The following is a 16,167-nucleotide window of genomic DNA, read 5'->3' on the forward strand; positions in this document are numbered from 1 at the left end:
GAGAACCTATGATTCACAGTCAGAAATATAGCCAGTTAGGCTTGGGATAGAAATCGAAATGGTTGGCCACTGGGAAATTCAGATTTTTTTTTTGCAGGTGGAACTTAAGTGCTTGTAACAAATATTGATAGGTTAAAGAAGAGGGAAAGGTAGCTGGCATATGGAGTATAATGAGAGAAAATAGTGGATATAGTATGTTTGGAAAATATAGTAATACCTTTTTAAATGGTGGAAAACTAGAAAATGTTTATACAGAGAGATTTTGCATTGGTTTATGAAGTACAGGAAGGAAAGACTTTTCAGATACAGCAATTGTTGAGGGGCAAAGCAGGCATGAGGAGACAAATGGCTTACTCCCGTTTATGAATGATCATGAATCTTTGTAGAGTTATAATCTATAATTACATGTTGTCATGGAGACTCATTCACCACCTGAGGAGCACTCCGGTCTTCTTACACCCTCATCCTTTCCTCGTTCCACTAAACCTAACTCTCTTCTATATCGCTGTCTCTTCAGCTTACCCACCATCATTGTAATCCCATCCGACTCTTCTGCTTCAACCTCTGAAAGGCCACTGTATTTTAATATGATCCATCATTGGAAACACTCCTGTTGTGAGAGTTAATTCAATCATAAACATGAGAAATTCTGCAAATGCTGGAAATCCAAAGCAATACACAAAATGCTGGAGAAACTCAGCAGGTTAAGCAGCATCTATGGAAATGAATAAACAGTTGTTGTTTTGGGCTGAGACCCTTCTTCAGGACTGGAAAGGAAAGGGGAAGATGCCAGAATAAAAATGTGGGGTAAGGGAAAGGAGGATAGCTACAACGTGGTAGGTGAAGCCAGGTGGGTAGGAAAGATAAAGGGCTGGAGAGGATGGCGTCTGATAGGAGAAGAGAATGGACCAGAGAAAAAAGGGAAGGAGAGGATGACCCAGGGCAAGAAGAGGTAAAAGGCCAGAGTGGGGAATAGAAGAGGAGAGGTGAGGGATTTTTTTACTGGAAGGAGAAATCGACATTCATGCCATCAGGTTGGAGGCTATCCAGGCAGAATACAAGCTGCTACTTCTCTACCCTGAGGGTGCCCTCATCGTGGAACAAGAAGTGGCTACGGATCGACATGTCGGAATGAGAATTAGAATTAAAATGTTTGGCCACTGGGAAGTTGTGCTTTTGACAGATGGAGCAGGGGTGCTCAATGAAGTGGTTCCCCCAAATTATGACGGGACTCACCAATGTAGAGGAGGCCGCATCGGGAGTACCAGACACAATAAACAACCCCAAAAGATTCACAGGTCGAATGTTTCCTCACCTGGAAGGACTGTTTGGAGCCCTGAATAGCAGTGAAGGGAAGGAGGTGAATGGGCAAGTGTAATTGGTAACTACATTGGTGCTGCTTCATGCACCTATGCTGAGCTCATCAATTTCATCAGCTTTGCCTTTAATTTCCACCCTGCACTTAAGTTCACATGGTCCATTTCTGACACCTCTCCTCTTTCTCAATCTGTCTCCATCTTTGGAGAGAAACTGTTCACCAACATCTTTTATAAACCAACAATTCACGTGGCTATCTTGACTATACCTCTTCCCATACTGTCTCCCGTAAAACTTTTGTTCATTTTTCTCAGTTTCTTTGTCTCCACCGCAGCTGTTCCTATGATGTGGCTTTCCTTATGAGAACATCAGAGATGGCCTTCTTCAAAGAACGGGGTTTCTCTTCCTCCACCATTGATGCTGCCGACAGCTGCATCTCCTCCATTCCCCGAACATTCACACTCACCTCATCTTCCCGCTGCCTTAACAGTGATAAGAGTTCCTCTTGTCCTTACCTACCACTCCATTAACCCCCCCCATCACCACCCGGCTTACCGAAGCGATTGCTCCCTCAGTGATTCCCTTGTCTATTCATCTCTTCCCACTAGTTTCCTTTTTGACAGTTGTGTCTGCAAAGAGACAAAGTGCCATGCCTACTATTCACCTCCTCCCTCACCTCCATTCAGGGCCCCAAACAGTCCTTCCAGGTGAGGTAACAAGTCAACTGCTAATCTGTTGGAGTCGTCAGTTGTGTCCAGTGCTCCTGATGTGGCCTCCTCTACATTGGAGACCACTTTGTGGAGCACCTCTACTCCATCCATCAAAAGTAGAACTTCCTGATGGTCAAACATTTTAATTCTGATTCCCATTTCTGATCTGACATGTCGAGCCATGGCTGCCTCTTGTGCCACGATGAGGCCACCCTCAGAGTAGAGGAGCAGAACCATATTCCATCTGGGTAACCTCCAACCTGATGGTTCCCCTCCCCTCTTCTATTCCCCGCTCTAGCCATTTACCTTTTCTCACCTGCATATCACCTGTACCTGGGCTCTCTCCTCCTTCCCTTCCTCCTATGGTTCACTCTCCTCTCCTATCAGATTCCTTCTTCTCCAGCTATTGACCACTCTTACCATCACCTTCCAGCTATCCTCCTTCCCCTCCCCCCATGTTTTTATTCTGGATCTTACTCCTTCCTTCCCAGACCTGAGGAAGGGTCTCGACCTGAAAAGTCGACTGTTTATTTACTTCCATAGAAGTTAATTAAATGCCTTCCAAACATGAGTAAAAAAAAGTCTGCTTTGAGTAGAAGAGCATAATGACATGTGCTTTGAATTGTGTATTTGAATAAATTCATAATTTATGAACTTTGTAGGAAATCCCAGATCTTGGAAAGATGAGAAAGTTGCCAGAGTTGAACATATTAAAGTCATTTCTACACTCTGGGGACACAGAGAAGAATGGATTGAGGTCTTGAAATATTTAGAGTAGTCTCAGAATTAGGAAGCAAGCATGAAGTTTAGTGGTTTTGTGATCCTGGCATCTTGAATTAGTTGGGTATACTGAAGCCAACAGCTCTTATCTTGAATTGCATTGGATACTTTGAAAATCTGAGAAGCCATCCTTTCTATTTTCTAGCTTCGGGCTGCTTCACTGACCATGATGTTCAAAAGGTTTCAATAGGTAACATTTAATGTCAGAAGTGTATGCAATATACATCCTGAAATTCTTTGCAAACATCCACAAAAACAGAGGAGTGCCCCAAAGAATGAATGACAGTTAAACGTTAGAACCCCAAAGTCCTCCCATCTCCCCCCCTCCCACACACAAGCAGCAGCAAGGCAACGACCCTCCCCTACTCCACCAGCAATAAAGGCATCAGCGCCCTCCACCTCACACTCAAGCATGCAGCAAAGCGTCAGTAAGACACAGACTTGCAGTATTCCAAATGCTACTCATTCACTCAGTAATTCGGCATACCACAGGCTTTCTCTTTCCCTAATCAGGGGAAAAAATAAGTGTCCCCATTTCACAGTGAGAGAGGAGACATAACACCATAAATCAACAGGTTGTTTGTTAAAAGTCTGTTGTGTCGCTTTTTCTGAGCTCTGCGCCTAGAGAGTCTGCCCCAGAAAGGCTCAGGTCTCTGGGAACATAGCCAGCAGCAGCCCCGCTGCTTCCGATCTTCCGTGTTCTCTCGCGACTGATCAGGCACTGACACCAACCTTGAATCAGCCCGTCTCCAGAGCCATGAAAATCCGGAACCCCGAAGGGGCACTCGCCTTCCAGGCTACGTCCTTGGGATATCGAAAAATGGCCGGTCCTGAGGCCCTGAGAGCACGTCCCATTCCCACAAAGAACCAAAGTCAGAGTGTAACTCCAGGTCAGGATCTTCAAAAGTACCTTGAAAGGGAAAAGAAGAGATATCAAAGATAGAAATAGAACTGTTTCCAAAGATGCAAGCAAAGGAGTTGCTGTTTAGCGCCGTCATAACTAAGCAGGATCCACTACTCTCTGCATCATTTTATTGTAGATAAATTTAAATACAGACAGCTGTAGAAACTGAGCACATTTTCTTCCTCATTTAAATTGCAAAATAGGTTGGAATATTAAAAGTGAAGAAGTTCGAACTGGATGCTTGATTCTACTGCTTTTGGCTTAGCTGATGTTGGGTCAGTAAATAATTTGTTTATCCATTTAAAAATGTCTGCAAAACATTGGTCACATTGATATTGGCACCCATGTGAGTGCCATGCTGTATGAAACTGTTACTACTTTGTAAAATCATTATTTGATGTCCAGGTCAGTCAGGCATTTTGTTTGTGCTCCTGAAATAAAACTTGAGGTTCTTGAGAATGAGAGATGACAAAAGAAAGGAGCTTCCCTTCCTCCACCATCAACACTGCCCTCAACTGCATCTGTTCCATTTTGCGCACGTCTGCCCTCACCCCATCCTCCTGCTAACCCACCAGTTCGATTCCTCTTGTCCTCCCCTACTACCCCACCAACCTCCGCATCCAGCACATAATAGGATAATAGGCTTTCCTTTTGCCATCAATACATCCTTTGATCTGAAAGTGGATGAGGGTGTTTCTGATAGTGATGGTGTCTAGGACCAGAAGGCACCGCCTCAGAATAGAGGGATGCCCATTTAGAACAGATGAGGAATTTCTTTAGCCAAAGGTAGTAAATCTGTGGAATTCATTGCCGCAAACTGCTGTGGAGGTTAATTCTTTGACGAATTAAGAACCTATCAACCTCTGCCTTAAATATATCCAGGGTGTCAAAGGCAGGAGAACGGAGGTTGAGTGGGATAATAAATCTGCCATGATGGAATGGCTGAGCAGACTCGATGGATTGAATGACCTAATTCTGTTCCTATGTCTTATGATCTTATGATCTCTGGAAGCAGTGAAACAAACCTCTTCAGGACTTTATTCTGGCTGAACCATGTTACCTGTGCATGACAAATTACAGCACTATACTAGGCTTACTTTCTCGGTATATTTGAAATTGACTGTGGTTGAATCCACATTTTAAGAAATTTGCAGAGAAAGCAAAAATATTCAATATATGGGCAAAACTAGCATCTTTTGTGGATAATTCTGAATGAGTGGCTCGGTGAAACTAATCTAATACAAAAAGTGCTGGAAGAACTTAGTGTGTCAGGCAGCATCTATGGGGAGAAATGGACAGGCAGTGTTTTGGGTTGAAACCCTTAATCTAGAGCGAAAGGGGAGAAAGCTTTAAAAAAATATGGAGGGAGGAGAGGAAGTAAGAGCTGGTAGGTGATAAGGGAATCCAGGTAAGAGGGGTGATAGGCAAATGAGGGTGGGAATGATTTCAGAAGCTGGGAAGTGAAGACTGTGGGTTGTGGAATAAAGGAAGGTAGAGAAGAGAATTGCGGGAGGAATGTATAGTTGATAGAGAAATGGAGAAGGTGGGGAGGAAGAAGGTGGTGGGGGCCAGTTGGATCAGGAAAGAGGTTTAAAGAAAAGAAAAGTAAGGAAAAGTGACAGAGGGAAAGTAGTTACTGCAAGTTTGAGAACTTGGCCTCATGCCACCAGGTTTTTGAATGTCCAAGTAAAATTTGAGATGTTCCTCAAATTTGGCCATGAATTCAATTCCCACTGCTGTCTGTATGGAGTTTGTATGTTCTCCCCATAACCATGTGGATTTCCTTTGGGTGCTTTGGTTTTCTCCCATCAAAGACTTGTGGGTTAGTAGGTTAGTTGGGCACATGGGTGTAATTGGCTGGCATGGGCTTAAAGTCAGAGTGTCATGGAAATGTGCAGTGTCACAGAAACAGGCCCTTTGGCCCATCTAATCTGTGCTGAGCTATTTAAACTGCTTAGTCCCATTGACCTGTACCCAGACCATAGCCAACCATATGCCTACTGCCAATATAACTATCCAAACTGCTCTTAAACGTTGAAATCGAGCTCACATGCACCACTTGTGCTGGCAGCTTGTTCCACACACTCACCATGCTCTGAGTGAAGAAATCCCCTTATGTTCCTCCTAAACTTTTTACCTTTCACCCTTAACCCATGACCTGTGGTTGTATTCTCACCCAACCTCAGTGGAGAAAGCCTGCTTTCATTACCCTATCTATACCCCTCATAATTTTATATATCTAAATCAAATCTCCCCTCAATCTTCTATGTTCCAAGGAGAAAAGTCCTAATGTATTCATTCTTTCCTTATAACTCAGGTCCTCTCACTCAGAAGCAAGTTCATGCAAGAAGATGGGGAAGTTACATGTCAGTGTATACTTTCTATTCTTAAATTATTTAACAATAATCCAAATTCCTGATCAGATGTTTATGAGCAAGCTGGGGCAAAACATTGCTGGAGAAATTCAACAGGCTAGACAACACCTGTAAAGATGAATTTTGGGTAGAAAGTGTTCACCTGAGCTAAAAGATGATGGGGCTGGTCCACCTCTAACTTCATCCTTCTAACATCTTACTGTCCAATTAGAGCACATTCATTTCTTCCAAATAAAAGGTTTTGTGGAATTCATGAGTCGAAGGTATGTCTTATCTCTCTGAGGTAAGTACATTTTCTATTTTAAATTGACGTGATCCATTCTTCCTCTTGCTTATCCAGTACAATGATGACTGTATCAGTGCTGCTTCCTGCCCTTACCCTGATAGCATTTTTATAAACATTTCTGCTAATTTCTACCTTGTCCTTGCTTTTGTGATCTATTTCTGACTCTTCCCTCCCTTTGTTAACCTAATTCCATTTCTGCAGATAACCTGACAATCAGCTCTGACTACAAGGATTCCCACAGCTACCCAAACTGCATTTTCTTCCACCCTGTTGTTTGTAAGCACTGCAATTTCCCAGTTTCTCGGCCTGCTTACTCGGTATCCCTTTCATGTTTTTCTTTATTGTAAGCGGCAGGTTCCCTTTCATCACAGTTGATGAGACTCTCAACTATATCCGTTCCATTTCTCACACTTCTACTTAAGTCTTTTCTTTCCATTCCCAGAGCAAGGCTAGAATTGTTCTTTCTACTCATTGCTTTCTATTCCATCAATCTTTCAGGTAATTATCCTTCTTATTTTCTGGCATATCCCATCTGAGGAGCCACTTGTCACATCCTGTCCTCTTTTCCCCCATCAGTATTTTGAAGGAAACAGTCCTTCGAGATGTTCTGGCTTACTCTTCCATTTCCACCAGTGCACATTTACAACACCACAGGGATTTTCTCCTTGCAGCCACAGATGTTACCACAACTGCTCTTTTTCACTCCTTCCCTTTCCACCATCAAGGTCACCTTCTACTCCCCATGAGGCAGTGATATGCTTTACTCCTTTTAGTGTAGTGCACTATTTCAGCTATTTGCTTAGTGGAGGAACAAGCTAAAACAGAACAGTCTGCAATCATGCCGCTCAGACTTGGGCTATATTTTTTCTCTTTGTGACTGTTTTTCTGAAATCAAAACCTGTTAGTCATGTGTGTTGAACCGTGTCTCTAGAGGAACGAGGTTTTGTTTTCCTGTATTTGTGTTCAGTCAAGTAACTAAACTTGAGCTTGTTCTCCTCTATATTGTGGTGGTCATACTATTTAAATGATCACTTTTTAGAATACCTGCATGTACTCCACGTGCAAGAGTCTAAACTTTTAATTGCCTATCTTTTAATCATCCATCTCATCTCATCTCCTATTTTGACTCTTCTGTTTTCAACCTTTCCGTTTTCCAACAAACTCCATATGATCTTGTAGAGCATCATCTTGGTCAGCTGTGGTGAATGGAAGGCTGCAGTTTATAATGAAGGAAAATTAGTACAGAAAAAGGGCGCTGATAAAACAGGCCGAGAAACTGGAAACATTCATGGCTTACAGGCGGCAGGGTGGTAGGAAGTATAATTAATGTAGATGTGAGAGTTCTGCTTGTAGTCAACTGATTCCTAACCTAGACATGGTAGCGTAGCAGTTAGTGCAACACTATTACAGGTTGTGGCATTCTGGAGTTCAGAGTTTGTAATTCTCCCCATGAACCATGTGGGTTTCTGTCAGGCGCTCCAGTTTCTTCCCACAGTGCAAAGACGTATTGGTTAGAAGGTTAATTAGTCATTGTAAGTTGTCCTGTGATTAGGCGATGGTTAAATAGGTGAGCTGTGGATGACCCGGCTCATTGGGCTGGAAGGGCCTGTTCTCTGCTGTATTTCGAAATAAAACCAAATACGTAAATGCTGCAAGTTCCTAGGTACCACTTTTAACTTTAACAGTTGTGTAATCAATGTTTCTAGATTTTTATTTCAGCTTTCCACTAATAATTGCACATTGTTTTAGTGATCATAGTTAATTGTTCTGTATTTAAAACTCCTCTAGTATTTTATTACTTTGCACTGTATCTCTTTTAGTTCTTTTGCCTTCCACCTCTCAAGAGACTTTTTCTTTCTCCTCTTCTCCCACACTTCTCAGTAGCTACAGAAGGGACAGACAGAATGTTGTGTTTCCTCCGCGGTGTCAGGGTTGAGGATATCTTGGAGCAGTTGCAGATCATTCTGAAGGGGCAAGTGAGCATTAGCACTAATGATATAGGTTGAAAGGAGGAAGAGGTTCTACATAGCAAGTATAGGGAGTTAAGAAAGAGGTTGATTTGCTACCTTTGAGGTCCTTTTTTCATAAACATGAGAAAGTCTGTAGATGCTGGAAGTCCAAAGCAACACACACAAAATTCTGGAGGAACTTAGCAGTTCAGGCAGCATCAGGTAGTCAACATTTCAGGCTGAGACCTTCTTCAGGATTGAGAAGGATGGGGGATAAAAAGGTGAGGAGAGGGGAAGAAGGTGAGCTGGAAGGTGTTAGTTGAAGCCAGTTGGTTGGGATAGGTCTGATAGGAGGAGGAGGAGAGGAAGTAATATGCAGGGAGAAGAGGTAAAGAAGGCTAAGAATTCAGAGATTATGGCAAGACTTGTGGGATAATGGGCGTAAGGAGAGACACCTTTACAGAACACACAAAACAGTTGGATTGATGGGAGGAAGGGGTAAAACAAGAAGGGAAGGAATTATGTTGACTCAACAGAATTGAGCATACCATGCTTAATTATTCCTTGTGTCTTGATGGAAAACGTCACTCTGTGGTGTGCAGGTATTGTCATTCTGAAACAGTTGAATACATTCTTTTATAAGGCAAATGCAGGCTGCACTACTACCTTTGGGGGTTGATAGTTTTTCATTTAAAAACTTTAAGTTATGGAAGTGACTTTAATTCACAATATTGTTTTTCATTATTTGCAATCGATAGGGTTTTTTGGATAACGTAGTTTTCATTTGATAAAGAACTACTAGGAGTTTTATTTCCCATTTCTCTACAACACACTCCAGTCCATTTGGTGGCGGTAATGAATTTTTAAGTTGGATTACCAACTACCATTAAAAGTCAGAAGAAGAAAAGAGATAAAAGGTCAGAGGGGAATGGGGAGGGAAGGGAGAAAGAATGTGTTTACTGGAAAGAAGTTGATATCCATGCCATCATGTTGGTGGCTACTGAGGCAGAATATAAGGTAAACAACAGGAATTCTGCAGATGCTGGAAATTCAAGCAACACACATAAAAGTTGCTGGTGAACGCAGCAGGCCAGGCAGCATCTCTAGGAAGCGGTACAGTCGACGTTTCAGGCCGAGACCCTTCGTCAGGACTAACTGAAGGAAGAGTGAGTAAGGGATTTGAAAGTTGGAGAGGGAGGGGGAGATCCAAAATGATAGGAGAAGACAGGAGGGGGAGGGATGGAGCCAAGAGCTGGACAGGTGATAAGCAAAAGGGATACGAGAGGATCATGGGACAGGAGGTCCGGGAAGAAAGACAAGGGGGGGGGACCCAGAGGATGGGCAAGAGGTATATTCAGAGGGACAAAGGGAGAAAAAGGAGAGTGAGAGAAAGAATGTGTGTATAAAAATAAGTAACAGATGGGGTACGAGGGGGAGGTGGGGCATTAGCGGAAGTTAGAGAAGTCGATGTTCATGCCATCAGGTTGGAGGCTACCCAGACGGAATATAAGGTGTTGTTCCTCCAACCTGAGTGTGGCTTCATCTTTACAGTAGAGGAGGCCGTGGATAGACATGTCAGAATGGGAATGGGATGTGGAATTAAAATGTGTGGCCACTGGGAGATCCTGCTTTCTCTGGCAGACAGAGCGTAGGTGTTCAGTAAAGTGGTCTCCCAGTCTGCGTCGGGTCTCGCCAATATGTAAAAGGCCACATCGGGAGCACCGGACGCAGTATGTCACTCCAGCCGACTCACAGGTGAAGTGTTGCCTCACCTGGAAGGACTGTTTGGGGCCCTGAATGGTGGCAAGGGAGGAAGTGTAAGGGCATGTGTAGCACTTGTTCCGCTTACATGGATAAGTGCCAGGAGGGAGATCAGTGGGGAGGGATTGGGGGGGAGGGGGAGGAATGGACAAGGGAGTTGCGTAGAGAGCGATCCCTGCGGAATGCAGAGGGGGGGGGAGGGAAAGATGTGCTTAGTGGTGGTCCATTTCCAACACCTCCCTCCCCTTTTTAGATCTTTCTGTCTCTGTCTCTGGAGACAGCTTATCCACTGATGTCTACTATAAGCCTACTGACTCTCACAGCTATCTGGACTATTCCCCTTCTCACCCTGTCTCTTGCGAAAACGCCATCCCCTTCTCGCAATTCCTCCGTCTCCGCCGCATCTGCTCTCAGGATAAGGCTTTTCATTCTAGGACGAGGGAGATGTCTTCCTTTTTTAAAGAAAGGGGCTTCCCTTCCTCCACTATCAACTCTGCTCTTAAACGCATCTCCCCCATTTCATGTACATCTGCTCTCACTCCATCATCCCACCACCCCACTAGGAATAGGGTTCCCCTGGTCCTCACCTACCACCCCACCAGCCTCCGGGTCCAACATATTATTCTCCGTAACTTCCGCCAACTCCAACGGGATCCCGCCACTAAGCACATCTTTCCCTCCCCCCCCCCCCCCCGCATTCCGCAGGGATCGCTCCCTACGCGACTCCCTTGTCCATTCGTCCCCCCCATCCCTCCCCACTGATCTCCCTCCTGGCACTTATCCGTGTAAGCGGAACAAGTGCTACACATGCCCTTACACTTCCTCCTTTGCCACCATTCAGGGCCCCAAACAGTCCTTCCAGGTGAGGCAACACTTCACCTGTGAGTCGGCTGGGGTGATATACTGCGTCCGGTGCTCCCGATGTGGCCTTTTATATATTGGCGAGACCCGACGCAGACTGGGAGACCGCTTTACTGAACACCTATGCTCTGTCCGCCAGAGAAAGCAGGATCTCCCAGTGGCCACACATTTTAATTCCACATCCCATTCCCATTCTGACATGTCTATCCACGGCCTCCTCTACTGTAAAGATGAAGCCACACCCAGGTTGGAGGAACAACACCTTATATTCCGTCTGGGTAGCCTCCAACCTGATGACATGAACATCGACTTCTCTAACTTCCGCTAATGCCCCACGTCCCGCTTGTACCCCATCTGTTACTTATTTTTATGCACACATTCTTTCTCTCACTCTCCTTTTTCTCCCTCTGTCCCTCTGAATATACCCCTTGCCCATCCTCTGGGTCCCCCCCACCTTGTCTTTCTTCCCGGACCTCCTGTCCCATGATCCTCTCGTATCCCTTTTGCTTATCACCTGTCCAGCTCTTGGCTCCATCCCTCCCCCTCCTGTCTTCCCCTATCATTTTGGATCTCCCCCTCCCTCTCCAACTTTCAAATCCCTTACTCACTCTTCCTTCAGTTAGTCCTGACGAAGGGTCTCAACCTGAAACGTCGACTGCGCCTCTTCCTAGAGATGCTACCAGAATATAAGGTGTTGCTTTTCAACTCAGAGGGTGCCCTTACCTTGGCACAAGAGGCGGCCATGGGCTGACATGTTAGAATGGGAATCAGAATTAAAATGTTTGCCACCAGGAAGATCCGCCTGTGGCAGATGTTGCAGAGGTGCTTGACGAAGTGCTCCTCCAGTTTACGACCAGTCTCAGCAATGTAGAGGAGGCTGCATCAGGAGCACCAGACACAATAGACAATCCTAGCAGGTTCACAGGTGAAGTGTTGCCTCACCTGGAAAGACTCCCTGGGCCTTGAATGGAGGTGAGGGAGGAGGTATATGGACAGGTGTAGCACTTAGGCCACTTGGAAGGATAAGTGCCGGGGAGGAGCTTAGTGAGGGGGGACAAACGGTCAAGGGAATAGCAGAAAGCGGGGGAGGTGGGAGGTAAAGATGTGTTTAGTGGTAGGATCCCTTTGGAGATGATGGAAGTTGCAGAGGATGATCTGTTGGATGCAGAGGCTAATGGGGTGGCAGTAAGGACGAGTAAAGAGGTAGGGGGAAAAAATTACTACCTTAAAGGTACTAATTTCTGGATTACTCCTGGACCCATGTTCTAGTCAGGGCAGGCATAGAAATAGAACAGATGAATGTGTGGCCAAGGGGCTGATACAGGAGGAAAGGGTTTCAGGTTTTAAGATCATTGGAACCATTTCTGGGGAGGGGTGGGTTGCGTCTTGACTGGAGGAGAACCATATACTGTTTGGAGGTTTGCCACTGCAACTTGGGAGTGCTTAAATTTGTTTGGCAGGCACCATTGTCAAAAAGTAGAAGGATTAAGATGAGGGTAAACCAGTAAGAATGTACAGAAAGGCAGGCAGGAGTACGGCAGTAGACGGTGGAATAGATGGATTGAAATGTGTTTATTTTAATGATTGGATTATTAAGGTGAACTTGGAGCCTGGATCAATATACAAACTTATAATGCTGGGGCCGTTAGAGACTTGGTTGAGAGAAGGACAGAACAAGATGCTTAGTGTTCTAGATTTTCAGTGATTTAGAAAAGGTAGAGAGGGAGGGATTTGCACTATTAATTGAAGATAATATTCACAGCTGCAGTAAGAGGGGACTTGTTTGAGTCTATATGGGTAGAACTCAAAAATAAAAAAATGAAGTACAAACACTCTAGGATTACACTACAGACCCTCTTCCCCTCCTCCCCCCCCCCAACTCCAAATACCTACCAGGACATTGCATAACAGGCAGACAAGAGAAAGCAGTAAGATCAAAAGGTTTGTTGTTAAGGATGACTTGAACTTCCACAATATTGGGACCTCCTCAGTGCAAGAGGTCTAGATGGGGCAAAATTTGTTAGGTGCATCCGTTTGTTCATTCGTTATTTGCAGTGTTTTATGGCGTGAGCGATCATCGTCTTTCCGTGACCATGGTTGTTCTTGGCAAATCCAGGTGCATCTAGGTATCTTAAATCAGTTTGTAGATGGTCAAATGAGAGGAGGGTCATACTAGACGTGGTGTTGGTAAATGAGCCTGAGCAGGTGTATGGCCTTTCAATGGGAGAACATTCAGTAACAGATCTCCTTAAATTTTTAGGTAGTTACAATGTCTTGTAAAAATATTTTTGCTACTAAACTATTTTCATATTTTACTGTCTTATTTTCTAAAATATATTGAAGTAGGATTTTTGATCTAATCTACAAAACATTGTGCAGTGTGTTAAATCAAATTAAAGGTTCTAAAACCTGTCAACACTTTACTAAAATTGTAGGCCGTACCTCAGGTAATGATGAGTTTGAGTACAGAGAGGAAATTAAGAACCTGCTGGCATGGTGTGAAGACAATAACCTATCCCTCAACGTCAGCAAGACGAAGGAATTGGTTGTTGACTTCAGAAGGAGTAGCGGACTGCACAACCCCATTTACATCGGTGGTGCGCAAGTGGAACAGGTCAAAAGCTTTAAGTTCCTCAGGGTCAATATCACAAATGACCTGACTTCGTCCAAGCAAGCAGAGTCCACTGCCAAGAAGGCCCACTGGTGTCTTTACTTCCTGAGAAAGCTAAAGAAATTTGGCCTGTCCCCTAAAACCCTCACTAATTTTTATAGATGCACCGTAGAAAGCATTCTTCTAGGATGCATCACAACCTGGTATGAAAATTGTCCTGTCCAAGACCGGAAGAAACTGCAGAAGATCGTGAACAGAGCGCAGCACATCACACAAACCAATCTTCCGTCCTTGGACTCACTTTACACTGCACGCTGTCGGAGCAGTGCTGCCAGGATAATCAAGGACACGACCCACCCAGCCAACACACTTTTCGTCCCTCTTCCCTTGGGGAGAAGGCTCAGGAGCTTGAAGACTCGTACGGCCAGATTTGGGAACAGCTTCTTTCCAACTGTGATAAGACTGCTGAATGGATCCTGACCCGGATCTGGGCCGCACCCTCCAAATATCCTGACCTTCCTCTCAGTTTTTTTTTGCACTACCTTACTTTCCCTTTTCTATTTTCTACTTATGATCTATAATTTAAATTTTTAATATTTACTATCGATTTGTAATCCAGGGAGCATGAAGCGCAGAATCAGATATCACTGTGATGATTGTACACTCTAGTATCAATTGTTTGACGACAATAAAGTAAAGTAAAAATTAAAAACCAAAATAGTGAGGCTGAAAATGTATTCCTCCTCTTTGTAATTACTAGGCTAACTTTCCTCAAGTGTAGTTTATAGTATTACCTTGCCAATCCACCCAATTAGTTGAAAATTGGAAGATCGGCTGTTTTCAATGAATTCATAAGACTAAATTATCCCTGTCTCTGTAAGGTCCAACAGGATGATAGATTTTCAACAGACCAAAAGAGCATTCAGGACAAGTCGGGGAAATGACGGCCATTTCAAAGGCACTGAACATGCCTCAGTGCTCTGTGCAGTCCATCGTAAAAAAAAAAAAAGTTGGGGTAAAAATGAAACCACAGTCACACTGCCTAGGCCTAGCCATCTCTCTAAACATAGTCACTGGAGAGGAATGGCAATTGTAAGGGAGGCTACTGTGACACCGACAGTCACTCTGAGTGAGTTGCACCAGTCAGTGACTGCAACTGACGATGAAGTTCATGGCTGCACAATCTCTAAGGCCTTGCACAGAAAGGGCATGTCCAAATAGATTTTAGTAAAGTGTTTGACAAAGTTTCTCATGGTAAGCTCATCCAGAAGATTAAGATGCATGGGCACCACTTGACTATTTGGATTCAGAATTGGCTTGCCTGTAAAAGACAGAGGGTAGTGGTTGATGAGACTTATTTTGGCTTGAGGTCCATGACCGGTGGTGTTCCACAGGGGTCCGTACTGGGACATCTGAGATTTGTTACAATAAATGCGGGTGAAAATGTGGATATCTGGGAAGTTGGTAAGTTCCCTGATGAGAAGTTTGCCAAAGGATACTGCAGGATATACAGTACTGTGCAAAAATCTTAGGCACATATATATAGCTAGGGTGCCTAAAACTATCGCATAGTATTGTCATAATTTTATGTATTGCAATGTACTACTGCTGCAAAAAAAACAAATTTCATGATGTGAGTGATGATAACCCTGATTCTGATATAGGTCTCTATTGTGGACTGAGAGTGGGAAGTGGGCGGATTGGGTTGGGAAAAGGACTAGGGAGAGAGGAGGGAGTGGGAACCAGAGTCATTCTGTAATGATCAATAAATCAATTGTTTAGAATCGAATCACCTTGTCTGGTGTCGTAGGGGTGGGTATGTCTGCATTTCACCACCCTCACCCCTGATACTCCTCTGCCACCTGTCTCCCACCCCTCTGTGGTGCTCCAGTCTCTGCATTCCCAAATCCTTTGCTTCTGCCTGGCTTACAAACTCACCTCCACTCCACGTTGACAAATACAGTACAGTACAAAAGTCTTAGGCGTCCTAGCTATATCTATATGCCTAAGACTTTTGCACAGTACTATAGATCAGTTGCAGATATTTGTGGAGAAATGGTAGATGAAGTTTAATGTGGCAAATTTGTGGTTTTTGAATTTAGGTAATCAAATCCAAGGGGGCAGTATAAAATACTTAATGTTAGATAGATAAATACTTTATTGATCCCAAAGGAAATTACACTGGGTATTAACACGTCTCCATTTGAACATATTTATATCAAAGCTCAATCTGTACTCTGAATTATTGACAGCTTTTTCGATCAGGACACTAAGAACTGTAGTGTCCTAGCTGAGGTGTCAAAGTCCTGGATTATTAATGACCCTGTCACCTGTGAGTCAGGTCACTGCAAAGATTTGAACACTAGCCCAGGCTAACATTTTAGTCTGTGCTGATGGAGTTCTGCATTGTCAAATTTTCCTTCTCTAGGGTGCTAAGTTAAATCCAAGCTCTGTATGCTATTAGGGCAGAAACTGCTTTTTTAAAGGAGTTGTGAATGGAATTAGACAAACAACATTATTTCTCACTGTGTAATGAAAGAAAGTTTGTTGATGAAGCAGCCTAGAACATTACCTTGAGAAACTTGTGCAGCCTCTTATGTTTAGAGCGATTGA

At 43.9% G+C, this 16,167-nt stretch overlaps 1 protein-coding gene across 1 annotated transcript in view; it reads left to right on the forward strand.

The window, feature by feature from the left end:
- ubl3a (ubiquitin-like 3a) overlaps positions 1–16,167 on the forward strand; it is a 62,375-nt gene that overhangs the window by 27,486 nt on the left and 18,722 nt on the right. The window lies entirely within an intron of this gene.

This window comes from Mobula birostris, chromosome 7, assembly GCF_030028105.1.
Source record: "Mobula birostris isolate sMobBir1 chromosome 7, sMobBir1.hap1, whole genome shotgun sequence".
Classification (NCBI taxonomy): Eukaryota; Metazoa; Chordata; class Chondrichthyes; order Myliobatiformes; family Myliobatidae; genus Mobula; species Mobula birostris.